The sequence below is a fragment of the Parasteatoda tepidariorum genome, chromosome 2 (assembly GCF_982258835.1).
Source record: "Parasteatoda tepidariorum strain Cologne lab strain chromosome 2, Ptep-v5.0, whole genome shotgun sequence".
In the NCBI taxonomy this organism is placed as follows: Eukaryota; Metazoa; Arthropoda; class Arachnida; order Araneae; family Theridiidae; genus Parasteatoda; species Parasteatoda tepidariorum.
In genome coordinates this window covers 61,379,075-61,393,659 of record NC_141756.1, presented here as the reverse complement: position 1 = coordinate 61,393,659, position 14,585 = coordinate 61,379,075, and the positions used below count along the sequence as shown (strand labels likewise).

Below are 14,585 nucleotides of genomic sequence, written 5' to 3'. Positions count from 1 at the left end.
AGGCAAAAGAATTGAAGCAAAGTAAATTATGTGCTATATTAACAACAATTAAAATATATATATATATATATTACATTAATCACATTTCATATGCAACTGATATAAGAAAAAACTGGCATTTTGGATTATCCAGTTTAAACTCATATTTTTGAAATGTTGAATCCTAATCTGTAACTCCTAAAATTAAAGTTAAAACAAGTATTGTTTTAAAAACAAGCTATGTGAAATTGTTTCTTAATAAAAAGATCTTGAAAACAGCGTAAATAAAATAAATATAAAATTTAAAGATTACTTAATAAAATCCATATTGTTTAGATCTATAACACCTTTCATATATATATATATATATATATATATATATATATATATATATATATATATATATATATATATATATATATATATATATAGCACAATGAAAACAAAGAGAGAAACGAAACTAATTAATAAGTTTTATTTGCGCTTTGTAGCGCTTAATATTATCTACTATTAGCTTACTTTCGTTTTTTTTTTCCCGTTTTTAGTTCGTCTTCTAATTTCGTGTGTTTAGAGCATTGCTCTTTGAGCCTAATTTTTGGATTTCAGCAGCAATAATAATTTGACTCCTGCTAAAAATTAATTCAAAACGAGTAAATCCTGTTTTTTTTTTTTTTTTTTTTTTTTTTAAATAATTGTTTTAATTATCAAACTTTTTAATTACAAACTTTAAATTATCCTGTATTATATTATTACCTTGCGCGCATCCATTTTCGGGCCCACCCAAGGTAACTAGCAAATTAGACGCGCTTCAGTTTTGCAGTAAGAACGTGCCATAAGATATCACTTTATTTATGCTTCTGTTTTCATATATTGTAATCTGGCAATCTTATTACGAAAATATTATAAATCATTCTTGAAAGATTCCGGTACGCGTAAGTTCATTTAATTCGCTCCTCACTATGTAGATTTCCTTTCGTGTACTGTTCTCTAATCTCTTTACATTTTATTTTCAGTTTTTTGCTCGATATATTTGTTTGTTTTTCCGTACATATTTTTTACTTAATGTGTTCCAATTTCGTTTTAAAAAATTTTTGAGTGCTCCTCACACTGTTGTATTGATATATTTTGCTTTGGCTATATTAATACAATATTAGAAAGCACTCCTTTTGCGGATATAATCGTGTGAGCTGATGAAGAGATTATATCTTTTCTTAGTTTTGTTTTCCAAATTTTAATTAATTTTTTTTTCTTTCTTTTTTAAGGTGTTAAAAGTTATGTTTTTTTAAATACTTTTAAAAAATTATTGTTAATAATTTTCTTCTTTTGTCATTATTTTTTATTTTTTTCCATATTTTCTCAATTTTTTAACTTATATATATATATATATATATATATATATATATATATATATATATATATATATATATATATATATATATATATATATATATATACATGATATTTTTTGGATGAAAGACAATTTTTGACGTAATGTGTTAGAAGGTCTTTAACGTGCAAGTACTTCATTTTAAAAATCATTCCCAGAACTTTCAATGACTCAGCAGGTTTCATGTATATCGAAATAATGAATAAATACATAATAATATTGCATAAATAAACTCTATAAAATACTTTAATATACTAAATTTTATTTTTAGTAGCTAAAAACCAGAATTTTCTACTCACTCTGCCATGTTTTATGATTGAAGGGCCCAAACTGGGTGGGACCTAAAAGAAAACAGTAAAATTTTTATTTTTGTATAAAAAATTAATAAATAATACAATAACATAATAGCTAAATACAAAAATTTTAAAACAGCACAAAGGATTAGTTAGTACCATTATATTTTTATTATGAATACTAATTCGAAAAATCAAATGCTGCTATTAATAAACCAATAATTATGATTGATTATTATCTTAAGTAAGCGATTAGACTAATTCTAATTGATGCTCAAAACAAGAGAAAATATCCAATTATTCGATGAAAAGTATGCTCATTCATGATCCTTCATTGTTCGTTTTTTATATCTGGGAATATTAAAGTTGATATTCAACTTCAAATTTTTTAGTAAAATTTATTAAATCATTTAAAAATATTTTTAATTTAAAGCTCTGCTTTAAATTCAAAATTCTACAAGAATGGTAATGATGGTCAAGATGAAAAATTATTTATTCAAGAAAGTAATTTTAATACAATTTATTAAATTTTAAAATGTTTATATAAGTATAAATGCACGAGTATCATTAAAAATGAATTAACCAAATAATAAAAAAATTCTAAATATGTATTGTACTGGAACTTTTAGTTTCTACCAAAAGCAAAAAGATTATAAATCATGCTTTTTTTCCGTAAATTGAAGTAATAACTATTTTCCCAGGTCTTCTTTTACTTTAGAAACGAAGCGTAAAAATTGATTTGGCAAGTTTCCTAAACTTTCTTAAATGAATTTGGCGCAAAACGGCTTATGAAATGTAAAACAGCAGACATCTTTAGATCAAAAAAGATATTTGAAATCTTTTGCTTGTGTCTTATGCTAGATTCATTTTTTTCATACTGTATAAGTCTGGTAAATCTGGCATTTTTTTAACTGATGCGTCTAGCAGTTTTCTACCCACCTCTGATTGAACAGAAGGTTTTGAAAACTAAAATTTTTTGAATTATAAAAGAATAAAAAGAGTAATATAAAGCCTTTTAATACTCAGATTTAAGTACTAAGAATTCAAATGTGTAGCAAAACTTATTTTTGGCCAACTTAAAAATGGTTTAAAGCTTTAAGATGGCTTAAATATTAAAAGTAATTTCCATTTTATTCTGATTTATTGCCAGAAATATATTAAAATTAGCTTCTAGTATTTTTATGACTTGCATTTTTAGTTGATTTAAAATTTTCTTGACTTATTTATTTCATTAGAACAGTAAATTTGAAACTGAGGAGCTATAGTAAAATTAAAAAATAAAAAAACATAATCCTAGACTACGAACTGAAAAATTAAATAATCAACAATTATTCAAAAAATACGCTATTCATTGAATAATTTGCTTCATATGTTTTTCGAATTGTTTATGATATTAGAATATTTATATTCAGATTAAATTTATAATTAAATTATTATTATTTAAACTTTGACACTTCTTGTTCCAGCAAAAATAGTTATAATGAGATATCATACAATCAAATATTATTAAGTACTTATAAAGCAAAGAATAGAAAATTAAAATTTAAAAAATATTTATTGATTTTAATATTGCTAAAAAAAATGAATTCATAATCCTAAAAAAATGTAATATTTTAAAAATTTGTTACGTCGTGTTAAGTTTAAAAACAAATTAAAAATTTATTTGTTTTAATTATATATTTGGCTTATTCTCTATTAATCAGAGCATATAAATTTATTTTTCTTTTTGAATTGATTTTATTAAATGGATTTGTAGATTTTAATTTACTTAAAAATAATTCAAAAGATCTACTCGTTAAAATCAGCATTAATTCCTTTGAATACTTACAGTTTTCAATATTTTTTTGTGTTTTCAATTTGTTAAAATATATTTCTAATTCTTTTGAATTTATTAGCACTTTTTAAATGAACTTTTAAATTTATATTTTTAAGTATTTTGTAGTGGCCCGGATAGGTTGGTTGGGAGTTGGGCCCCTATGTCCTAGAGTTCATGGGTTTGATCCTCGCCTGCCGTAGACTCTCCGTGTCCAATGGTGACCTATAAACGGGCTGTGACGTGTGTTTGAATGACATCGTATTCTTAGCCCATAGATGGCACCACTGAAAAACAGGAAATGCACCCTCCTCTTTATAATTCGCTTTGTTTCCCCAAGCAGTATTGGCAAGGGACATTAGAAACAACAACAACAAATATTATGTAAATTTGTACTGATTTTAGGAAGAAAAAAGTTAATTTTTCAACAGTTTTCTTTATAGTAAATTTTTAAAAGATATGTAACAAACCTTCATTCTTAGGTTTGCATCCAAAGTTAAAATTCAATAGTTCATTACATTTTTTTAAAACGATATTTATTTGTACTAATATTTATATTACAGGGTCGGGTGGAGAATGTCCCTGAAGATAGCCTTTGACTGCTGTCGATGTTTTGATGCATATTGAGAAAAATTAAATAAAAAGAATTTTTATTTAATTTTTCTCAATATGCATTTATGAATGTTTTGCTTTTCAAAATTTTGCATTCAATTACTTATATTCATTTGTATTTATAATGATATTTTTGTAATGATTTATAAGCATTTTAGCCAAACTGTACTTGAATACAATTATTTATTTTTCCAATACAAAATGAGAAAAATGCATTCATTCCGTTGCAGATTTTATTAATAACATACATTTGTAGAATTCAATTTTTAATTTATTTAAATATATTTAAAAATTTGTCGAAAATATCTTTACCATAATATCTTTGAAAAAAATACAGTCTTGAATGCATTATATAACTTAAATTTGTTTAAATATGCTTGTATTTCGAATATATATGAATGAATTTATTTTTACTTGTCGCATGTTTTTTTAAAAAATGCATTCATACATTTGCAAACGCTGCTCTAGAAAAAATGCGACAAATCATCAACATTCTTTTTTTTTCATTCTGGAAGTGAACCATAAATCGATTTCTCCTCTGAATAAATTTATTAATATTAGCGTTCTAAAATAAATTTACTTGTTGTTTTTACAGCTCAATCTTAAGTACAATTTTGAAAAGAAATATTTCTTTTTTTTTTCTTACAACGCATTCATACATTTGCAAACGTTGCTCTAGAAACGATGCGAAAAATCCTCAATTTTCTTTCTTTTCTTTTACACTCCAGAGGTTAATCTAAAATCCATTTCTCCTCTAAATAATTTTATTAATATACATTTACTTCAGTAAACTTATTTTTCACTTTGCATAATTCAATCTTCTGTTTAATTTTTATCTTACAATGCATTCATACATTTGCAAGCGTTGCTCTAGAAACAATGCGACAAATCATCAACACTCTTTTTTTTTTCATTCCAGAAGTTAACCTAAAATCCATTTCTCAGAATACTTTCAGTAGAAGTTGAGAAAATAGAAGGGAGCAGCAAGTTTATAAATAGGACTAGGGATCCAGTGTTGTTCTTTTTCTCTTTGCTAAATAAGGCTGCATTGGGAGAGAGAGAACGGAAGATCGTCGAAGGTTTTTTTGCACCCCCTCAAAATAAGAGCATCGTTGAAGAGATAATCGATGCGGGTAATGACTTTCCAAATAAGACAGGCCACCAAACTTTTCAAAACAGGCTTTAATTTTATTTAAGAAAAAAAAATTAAGCAATGCCAGATAATTTTTTCAAGAATTCTATCTAATTTATTTTCATCCTAAAATCATCCCGAAGTTTTCCTCACTCCTCATTTTTTTATTAATTAAATGTAATTTTGTGTTAGTAAATCTAGATGTGAGCTTTATTTTTGTGGCAAGAATTTTTTTGTTTTACTTATTCAATTTAATACGCTTTTGGATACTTATATCTGTTTTTTTTTCCTTTTTTTTTTAAGTGTAAATACTACTCTTTCCAGATTATTTATGGAATGACAGTTTACAATTTTTTTATGTTTTTGAACATTTTTATGCATTTTATAAACAGTTTCTATAGGTATTAATATTAACCTTACACGGAATAACTTTAACGAGCAATTACGTATAAATATAACTTCATAACATAGTATGCCAATATTTTTACAAATAAATCTGTCTATAATGGAAAAATATATTTCCACAGATAAAAAAATATAGCTAAAATTACTAGAATATGATAAAATTAACAGTGTATCTAATCCTATGGGAGCATCAAGAAGCTCGGTAATTTTTACCGAAATGCTTTGATAATGATTTTGGTAAAATTAATAACGAAATATGGAAAGATAATCTCTGAAAAAATTTGGTAAATTTATCATTATATTTTAGAGAATGGCATAAAAAAACATTTATTATGTTAAATTTACATTTTAGTTTTGTAAATTTTTTTTCTAAATGCATGATAATAAGAACTATAATTTTGAAAGTCAGAATTTTATGTTAACCGCTCCATATGAACAGAAAATAGCCAAATGAATGGTTTAAATACTGTATATTTAGGTTCTTATTACCAGAATTATGGGATTTTTTTCACCGGAAATGTCATTACCATGGTGAGCAATGTACGGTAATTTTATCATGAATTTTTCTCTGAGTTGTCTTACTATGCTATTTTTAGAAAATGTAAGTTTATGAATTTTGAAAATGATAAGAAATTTTTGAGAATGAAAACGATAAGAAATTTTTGAGAATGAAAACAATAAGAACATGCATTCAGCTAAAAATAAAATATTGCAATTAGTAAAAAAAAATTATCACAAGTTATTTACCGTAGGAGAAAATCATTTCAATTGGTGTGATATATTTTTCTTTAAAACCAGTATTATGTTTTGGTAAATAGAAAATAAAATTTAACTATGATAAAAATTGATAAAATTGTAATTTTAATTGCTTTAGGAACTGATAACAAAACAAGATTGAAATTAGTACTGATATCGAAAACGTTAATTTAGTTACTTAATAAAATAAACTATGTTCATAACCTCAAGTAACACAATGTATTTTAAAACTCTATTTTAACTTTTTAACTTTTATTAGATTGTATCAAAATTCAGCAATGGGTTAAAAAAACTTTGTAAATTATGTAACTATAAATCTTCAGTCAAAGTAAGTTTAAAGCATATTTAATTTACACAAAAATTAGTTATAAAAAGCTAAAATTTGAAGTAGCAGATTTTTGAATTGTACATTTTTAATTTGTACAAATTGTAAGATTTTGAAATGTAAAATTTGTAAATTTTTGAAATGTATAATTTTGTTTGAATTGTACATTAAATACTAAATAAGTTTTTTAATTAGTAAAAGCTTTACTAACTAACTGTTTTCACTTCACAGTTTATTTCTTTGCTGGAAACAATTTTTAATAGAAAAGGGAAAGAATTTACTCGCATTTTATCATTTTAAGATAAAATCTGGTGCATTTTTTTATCATACTTTCAGCACGTAAAAAAATTTTTACTCAACCTAAAATTACACACTTAAAATAATATAAATCATTAAATAATGATATCCAACAAAATATGTATACTTGAAAGCAGTATTCACATAAAACCACTGCATTTAGATATTTAACATCGGTGGCGTAAAGCAGCGTGTAAATTATTTACATTTAGGTTTTTAAGTATTGAAATTTTACTAAGTTTATGTATTTCTGATAATCCAAAAATTAACAGATTAAACCTAAACAATTTTAAAAAAGTGCTTCGAGAAATTTCTTCGCTACCAGAAATAGGATACTTCATCACTAATATCCTATTAATTTTCATTCCTATCACATCCTATCCCTCCTCATTCCTGTTCATGTCAAAATTTCCAAAGACTCTGTCATCATGGCCTCATAACTCTCAAGAGGTCATTTATACAGCATTAATGATGCTTATAAGTTGCTTTTGTTCCCTTGTATAAGGCCGTATCTTTACCATTAAAACAAAATTATGGATTTCATTAAGCTATTAATGATTAGATAACTTTTAATGATGCGTTATTAATTAAAAGATGAACAGTGTATCCTTAAAAGTTTTCTAATCTATAATAGCTTAATGAAATCGATTGAAACAAACTTTGCTCTTAGTTCCGTAGTATCTTACTTTTCTTTATTTTTTTTTGCATAACATATTTCAACTGTTTATATTAATGAACGGAAAACTGCTGTTCAATAAATTAATATTTCATTCCCATGATCTATATTTTAAAGACTTTAAAAATGTATTCATCAAAACTTTGAACGAAAAAATTTTCATAATAAATTTAGAAATATTTTTTACCTAATAAATGTGATAAAAAAAATTCATAAATATAAGTATAAAAAATATATTTCTTTGTTATGACATATTTTAAAACAAATTCTTCTTTCAAGATTTTTTACCTAATCATATTTTCTTTACCTTGTGCAAACATTACACAATTCGATGGATAATAAAAATGAGTTATTCAAATGTACTCAACTCCTGTACTGAATGATTCTCAAATTATCTGGCGTTTCTTTTTTTATTTGGTGCACAGACTGATACGTTTATCCATGCATAATTTGAAACTGAAAATATTCAAATTTCATATTGACTTAAAAACATAAAACCGAAAAATAATTTTTCTTATCATAAGTTTTAACACCCTCCTGAGTTTGTAAATTCTGATTATAATGATGATTCTCGATTTAATCAAATCAAAAACATGAATTTCTAAAAATATGCAAAAAAAAATTTTATTTGTGATTATCAATGGCTTCACAATAAGTCTCAATGTATATAAAAATTGGCCTTTTAATTACTAACTAAATCTTGAACTGCCACAATGCAATTGCAGCTTTCAGTCAAGCTTAAATTGTTCTTATCATAACTTATCACCCATATAAATATTCTATTTAATCCTACTTGCTATTAAACTCTTGATTATTAATTTTTCAATGCTTAATCCAGCACTTCAATTCCTTTGCGTACAAATTTTTCTTAATTTAAAAACAGTAAAACAATAATATTAATTCAAACGTCATAATTAAAATCGTGTATATTTTAGATAGGTATAATTCGAATGGGATAGCAAACACTGAGTTGGAAAATGTTCTTGGAATCACTGTGGCATATTGGTTTGATTTATACTAACAGCAGTTGGAGGGTACGAGCTGAAGTATTCACTTAGCGTATAACCTAATTAGGTTTAAGTAATTTTAAATCCAATGAAATAAAAAGTCTTCTTCTTTCACTTCTCATGTACAATTTTTGTAGTAAGCGGTTTTGCCTTATCATTCAAAAACTTGAAGTAATGCACACTAAGTACAATCTGCAAGCATGGGTGCGCCTTATAAACAAGAAATTGACAGTCAAGTGAATCGATCGCCTCTATCTTTTGATCATCATATACCCACAAGTATCATAACATTCGAAATTAAAATATCCAAACTCTCTAATAAAGACACTACTAAAAATTGCCAAAAGTGGTAGCTTAATGAAACGCCATAATAAATATTCACCCAGTATCCTAAAAAAATCAGACCAGTAGTCTTGCAGTCCTATGACGTCATAACAGGACGTCATAGCAGACTCATCATAGCTCAGATTAGTATAAATCTATGCATTCATATCATCCAAAGAAAGGTTATAAATGTCTCTTATTGTACTGCTATCTGATAATTATGTAGAGAACTAGTGTTAGGAATAAGGTGAATGCAAATTAAAATAATTGAGATTTAGTCTACAACTTTGTGACTAGATACGTAACAATCAGCTGACACTAAAACCTTATAGAAACTAGAGTCAGGCACTTAGTAAGCAGTAAATTGCTACATTTGACTTCAGTTTATATGATTTCACACATATATCTTCAAAGAAAATATTGAATAAAGTTTTTTCACAGAAATGACATTAGGCTATCAAATTAAATATCCATTCAAAATTTGTAAAGAAATCCCAAAGTTTTTCTGAACTCAACTTTTTTTGAAACACCAACTCTCGAACAGAGATATTCCTTTAAACCTACCTTACTGCATTATTTTTTAATATTTTGATCTGAAACTTTAGCTTGACATGTTTAAACACGCGTAAATGTATGGTAACCGAATGGTAGAAACTATGAAACCGAATGATAAATGGAAAGCAACGAGATAATGTATCTGAAAATTGATTCTTTTCCATAGCCATAATATTACATTTACCATTTTCTGCTACACTTATCAACAGCAAAAAGCACGATTTAAGCATTGAAGATACAACTTTTTGTCCAAGAATGAATATCCAATGTCGGTAATATTGCCATACACATGTTCCATTATAAAGGCAACATTCAACTCTTGCATAACCCGTAAATTCAAAAATGTTTTTTGATTTATAGTTTTAACCACATTTATTACAAAAGTTAACGAATAATTTATATATAATTGTTTTTTTAGCTTTTTTTTATTTTATCTATAAATAGAGCCAAACCATGAGTCATCAAAATTCAAAATGCAGGCAATCAAAAATTGCCCAATACATTTTTTACCGAAAAAAATCTACTTTTTTTTATCTCTACACATCTGTATACATAGTTACTTTCACCATTTATCATCTGCTACAAATTTCAATGTTCAGCGAAATTTATTCAGTTGAGCTTGCAGTAGTCTCTGGGTTACAATGAGGAGCTCGTTGTGGTCCCTTATAGCGCATCAATTCGCATCAAAGCACAATTCCTCTTTTTTTATCCCGAGGCTTCCCAATTTCCCCTCTGTTAATTTTCAACAGTGCTCAGCCACAGAACACATTTACCAAAGCAGTTCAGAAACTGGATATTAAAAGTAAAGAATAGTTGTTTTGAGTTTGTGCTCCTAAATTGCTAAACACATTTATAATGTCTTATCAATTCTGATCATCCATTAGTCTGTATACCAAAGAGATTTTAGTTCTTTTCCAACATTACTATAAATATTATAATAAATATTCCGAACCATAAACTTATTTCGATTACTTAATGCCTTTGAATATAGTAAAGTGTCAATTTTTCACCGAAAAATACAACAGAATAATGTCCTTATTATAAAATCAACAAAAAAAAAGTTCCTATAAATTTTGCAACCGTAGTTTAATCAGAAAACTTCCTTACTGTTTTATTTAAGTCATGTTTAGTATAGTAGATATGAGAGTGAAGGTGGCGTAATCAGATTCGGTACAGCTGACAGATGTATCCGATGTATATAGGCCCCTCAGGGAGCTGATTTTAATTCAGGTAAGTCCAAGTCTCATGAATCCGAACTGGCTTCAGAGCCTGCCCTCTTTTTTTTCTGTTTTGTTTGCGTTATCAGTTCACAGTACTCTTTGCTCATATTATCGTTTACGTTTTGCGTAGTATGGCAGATTCCAATTTTTATGTTATGCAACATTACATCCTAAACAGTTTTACGTACATAGACGGTAAGCACAAATGATGTTCCGTCGTTTTATTCTGTTATTCCATAAATGTGAGGTGATATTAGAAAAGACTTGAGATAGAGACTGATACTACCGACCATGTCGTTTGAAAGTCGTAAGAACTTTCTGGAGAATTGTTTGGATTTAGCTCTTCTTGAGTAAGAAAATATCAAATGTGAATAACTGTGTAATGTCTGTCAAAAAAAGATAATCAACGTCAAAAATATTAACCCCTTTTCCTAACTTTAACCTGACACAAATGCTTAGCCACCATTATTGCATCCACTACTAATCTAACCAAGTCAGTTCCATGATTGACCTCGGAACCTTTTCCGTACAAACCCTTGAACAATCCAATCAAACCATTAGGTGACGCACAATGCCTAAGAGAAACTTTCACGTTTATGATATTTATTCCAAAAAAGCAACGTTTTTAGCTTTTTTTTTCATAAATAAGTTAAAAACTAAATAAATACTTGTTTAATTTATTTGAAGAAAGAAAGTAAAAATACTTATTATACTTATTATTAATAATAATATTCATAATAATTATTATTATCATTAATTGAATATCAGAATCCATGGTCGTAACATTTTCACGAATTTTCTAGGTACTTTTTTGTAGATTCACATTACTTTATGAATTTAGGATATTTTTTTCAATGAATCATTTCCTTAAATAAAAAGATAAAAAAAACGGAAAATTAAATTTATTTTGCTGTAAAAATTTTAAAATAATTAATCTGTCTATCAAATTCGAATTAAAGTTCCAAAAATTAAAAAAAATATTAACGAAATCGTGAAATAAAAAACAGATAATTCCATTAAAAGTAATAAATAATTCTTAACGAATAAAAGTAACAGATAATTCATAAATCCAAAACAGTATGAGGTCCTTGAATTTTAGACTATACATATATAAGCGAGTTTGGATTTCCTTTACGGTTTATTTTTCTATATACTTCACAAGGTTTTTGACAACGAATTGCGTTAAAAGAGTCGCAATAACTGATCAGTTTCATTTAATACTTAAGTACTGTTAAGTCAGCGTCACGAGAAAAACTTCCGCGGGGAGAATAAAACCGAAATAGGAAAAAACTGTACTAGTAAAAATCATTACTTTTCGTGTATGTTTTCGATAGTATTAAAAATAATGATTTAAAACAGTTATAACATGAGTTGATTAATATGGAAGTCGCGGATTTTTTCTACTTCCGCTAACAAGCGTCAAACAGTTTTGCTACCAATTTTTTTCTCATTTCCAAGTAAAGCTCCTTAAAAGAGTTATTCTCGTGACGGTCAATCTATATCTCGAGTTCCTTATTTATTAATCATTAGATAAGAAATTATGATTTTTGTTATCACGAATATTGATTTAGATGCTCTAGATGTATATTTATAAAAGTATCAAATTCAAACTTTGTGCTTATTTTTGCTTGTGAATAAGGAAATGTTATTTCTCTCTTGAAGGTCTATCAAAAAATCGTCAAATGATTATAGCAGCGAATGGAAGTAATCACTGACTCATGGACTGAATTTTGGTAATTTTTGTTAAAATTTATAAAAATTGAAATTTATATCTGTCATTTTAAAAAGGTAAGCAATTTTATATGAGATGAATTTAAAAACTTTTCTTTGCTTTATTTAAAAATAAAAAATATTTTAATAATCATAAGTATATGTTTATACGAAAACCCTTTTGAAGTCATAAGATAAATACTGACAGTAAACGTAGATACTGAGTGTACAATTTTTGAAAAAAAAAATCATTAATTAAAAATGTTGAAATTAAAACATCTAAACTAAATAGATAAAGACATTCCATTAAATTATACACATATTTGAAAATTTAAAAAGCATAAAAAAATTTTAATTCAGCGTAACGCTTGTAAGAGCTAAAGGCAACAGAAGGTCTCTGTGTACAAAACAAAATAAAATATTTATTTATAAATTATTCATATACTTAGTCAAAGCTATTTAAAAAATTGAACTGGATAAAAAATTGAGTTCCATTTATTTACATACATTTTCTTGCATTAGCATTTGAGAAGGGACCTGACAAATACAAAATGGTCATAATTTTTACACGATGCTGCTTAATATGAGCATCCGCAGTCAAAAAAATAAACAAATAAATATCTGTTCAATTTTCACTTCAAGAATAATCAAAGCATTCAGTGTTGCAAGTAAAATTATAGTACATGCAGTTTTTTTCACTCACAGTACAAATATATGAGCTTAAAGAAAAACAAGACTGGTTCTCGACTATATTTTATACCAAAAAATTATGCATACCAAAAATATTAGTGATTTTTTTAGTAGAAATAATACGCGTTTCTGAAGTTCGTAATAAAATTTAAAAGATATGGTTATGGTAAAACTAATTTTAAACTCATAAATTTAACTTTGAACAAATACAAAGTTTCTATGATTGTTAAATTCCAATTCACTTACCTTTGCAAAAATTTTGGATAGTATGGCATATGAGCTGATACAATTATATATATATATATATATATATATATATATATATATATATATATATATATATATATATATATATAAATATATATATATATATATATATATATATATATATATATATATATGTCCTCAAAACTGTCGTTTGATTACTTATTTTTAATCATTTGAATAACAACTTGTTAAGCTGCATAATTCTTAAAAAGCAATTTAATTTCACAAATATATTTTAATTTCATTATTTAAGCTGTTTCAATGCAAATAAAGTTAGAAACGAAACTTTGATGATAGAAAAAAATTTTATTAAATAAAACATAATAATTTTTTTAACTGCTTGCATGTTATTCTATAAGCTTTATTTTGTAATTTAATAAGTTTTTAAAGTTTTTTGTAAAGTAAAATAGTAATACACATAAAAACAGCACAAAAACATAAAAATCATACATTTGTATATTATACTAACGTAAAGTTACTATGTAAAAATTTTATTTCACAAAATCTAATAAAATAGGTATTTGAAAATGTTTCACAGCTTTTATTGCTGAAACTGCAATGCTTTAAATTTTTTAAATTATTATCAAGACTTGTAGTAAAAGAAGCAAAATAAAACTACGTATAAGCATTATAATCGGAAAAAAAGTATCAAATACATGATATATTTTAAATTTAAGTATTTGTTTTACAATTAAAATAATCTTATAACTGAATAACTTATTAAAACAGAAGTAAGAAACGTATAATTACCTGCTAAAAGAATTAGAAGAAACCTCAAGGAGTGAGGATGGTTTCAGAGCACTTGTTCCACACCGAAGAAACTCTTAGGAAAACATAACTTTAGAGAAGGCTTACGCTGGGATCATTTTCCTAACTCCTGATTGGGCATAGGCCGAATGTATCCTCCAATCGGTTGAAGTTTCCCCTTAACGTCTTGCTCTCCGATATTCTTAGCTAAAAGAAAAACATGAGGTTAAATATTTTCTTTCCGCGGCAAGTTGGAAATAAAGTCGCCCTTCGGTTCCAAGATATTTTATGAACTTCGACTGAAAAAACTTCTTTTGAACTTCCAGAATACCTGAGATTAACCCGGTTCCTCAGGAATAAAAAAGTATTTTCATTTAAACTATTGTTTCC

General features: G+C 26.1%; 1 long non-coding RNA gene across 1 annotated transcript; it reads right to left on the bottom strand.

Moving 5' to 3' along the window:
• Positions 1–1,667: 1,667 nt before the first annotated feature.
• LOC139425004 (uncharacterized) lies at positions 1,668–14,265 on the bottom strand. Its single transcript, XR_011636156.2, has 2 exons — positions 14,199–14,265; positions 1,668–1,707 (listed from the first exon to the last, which is right to left on the bottom strand). It is a non-coding gene; the product is annotated as an uncharacterized LOC139425004 (long non-coding RNA).
• Positions 14,266–14,585: the final 320 nt, after the last annotated feature.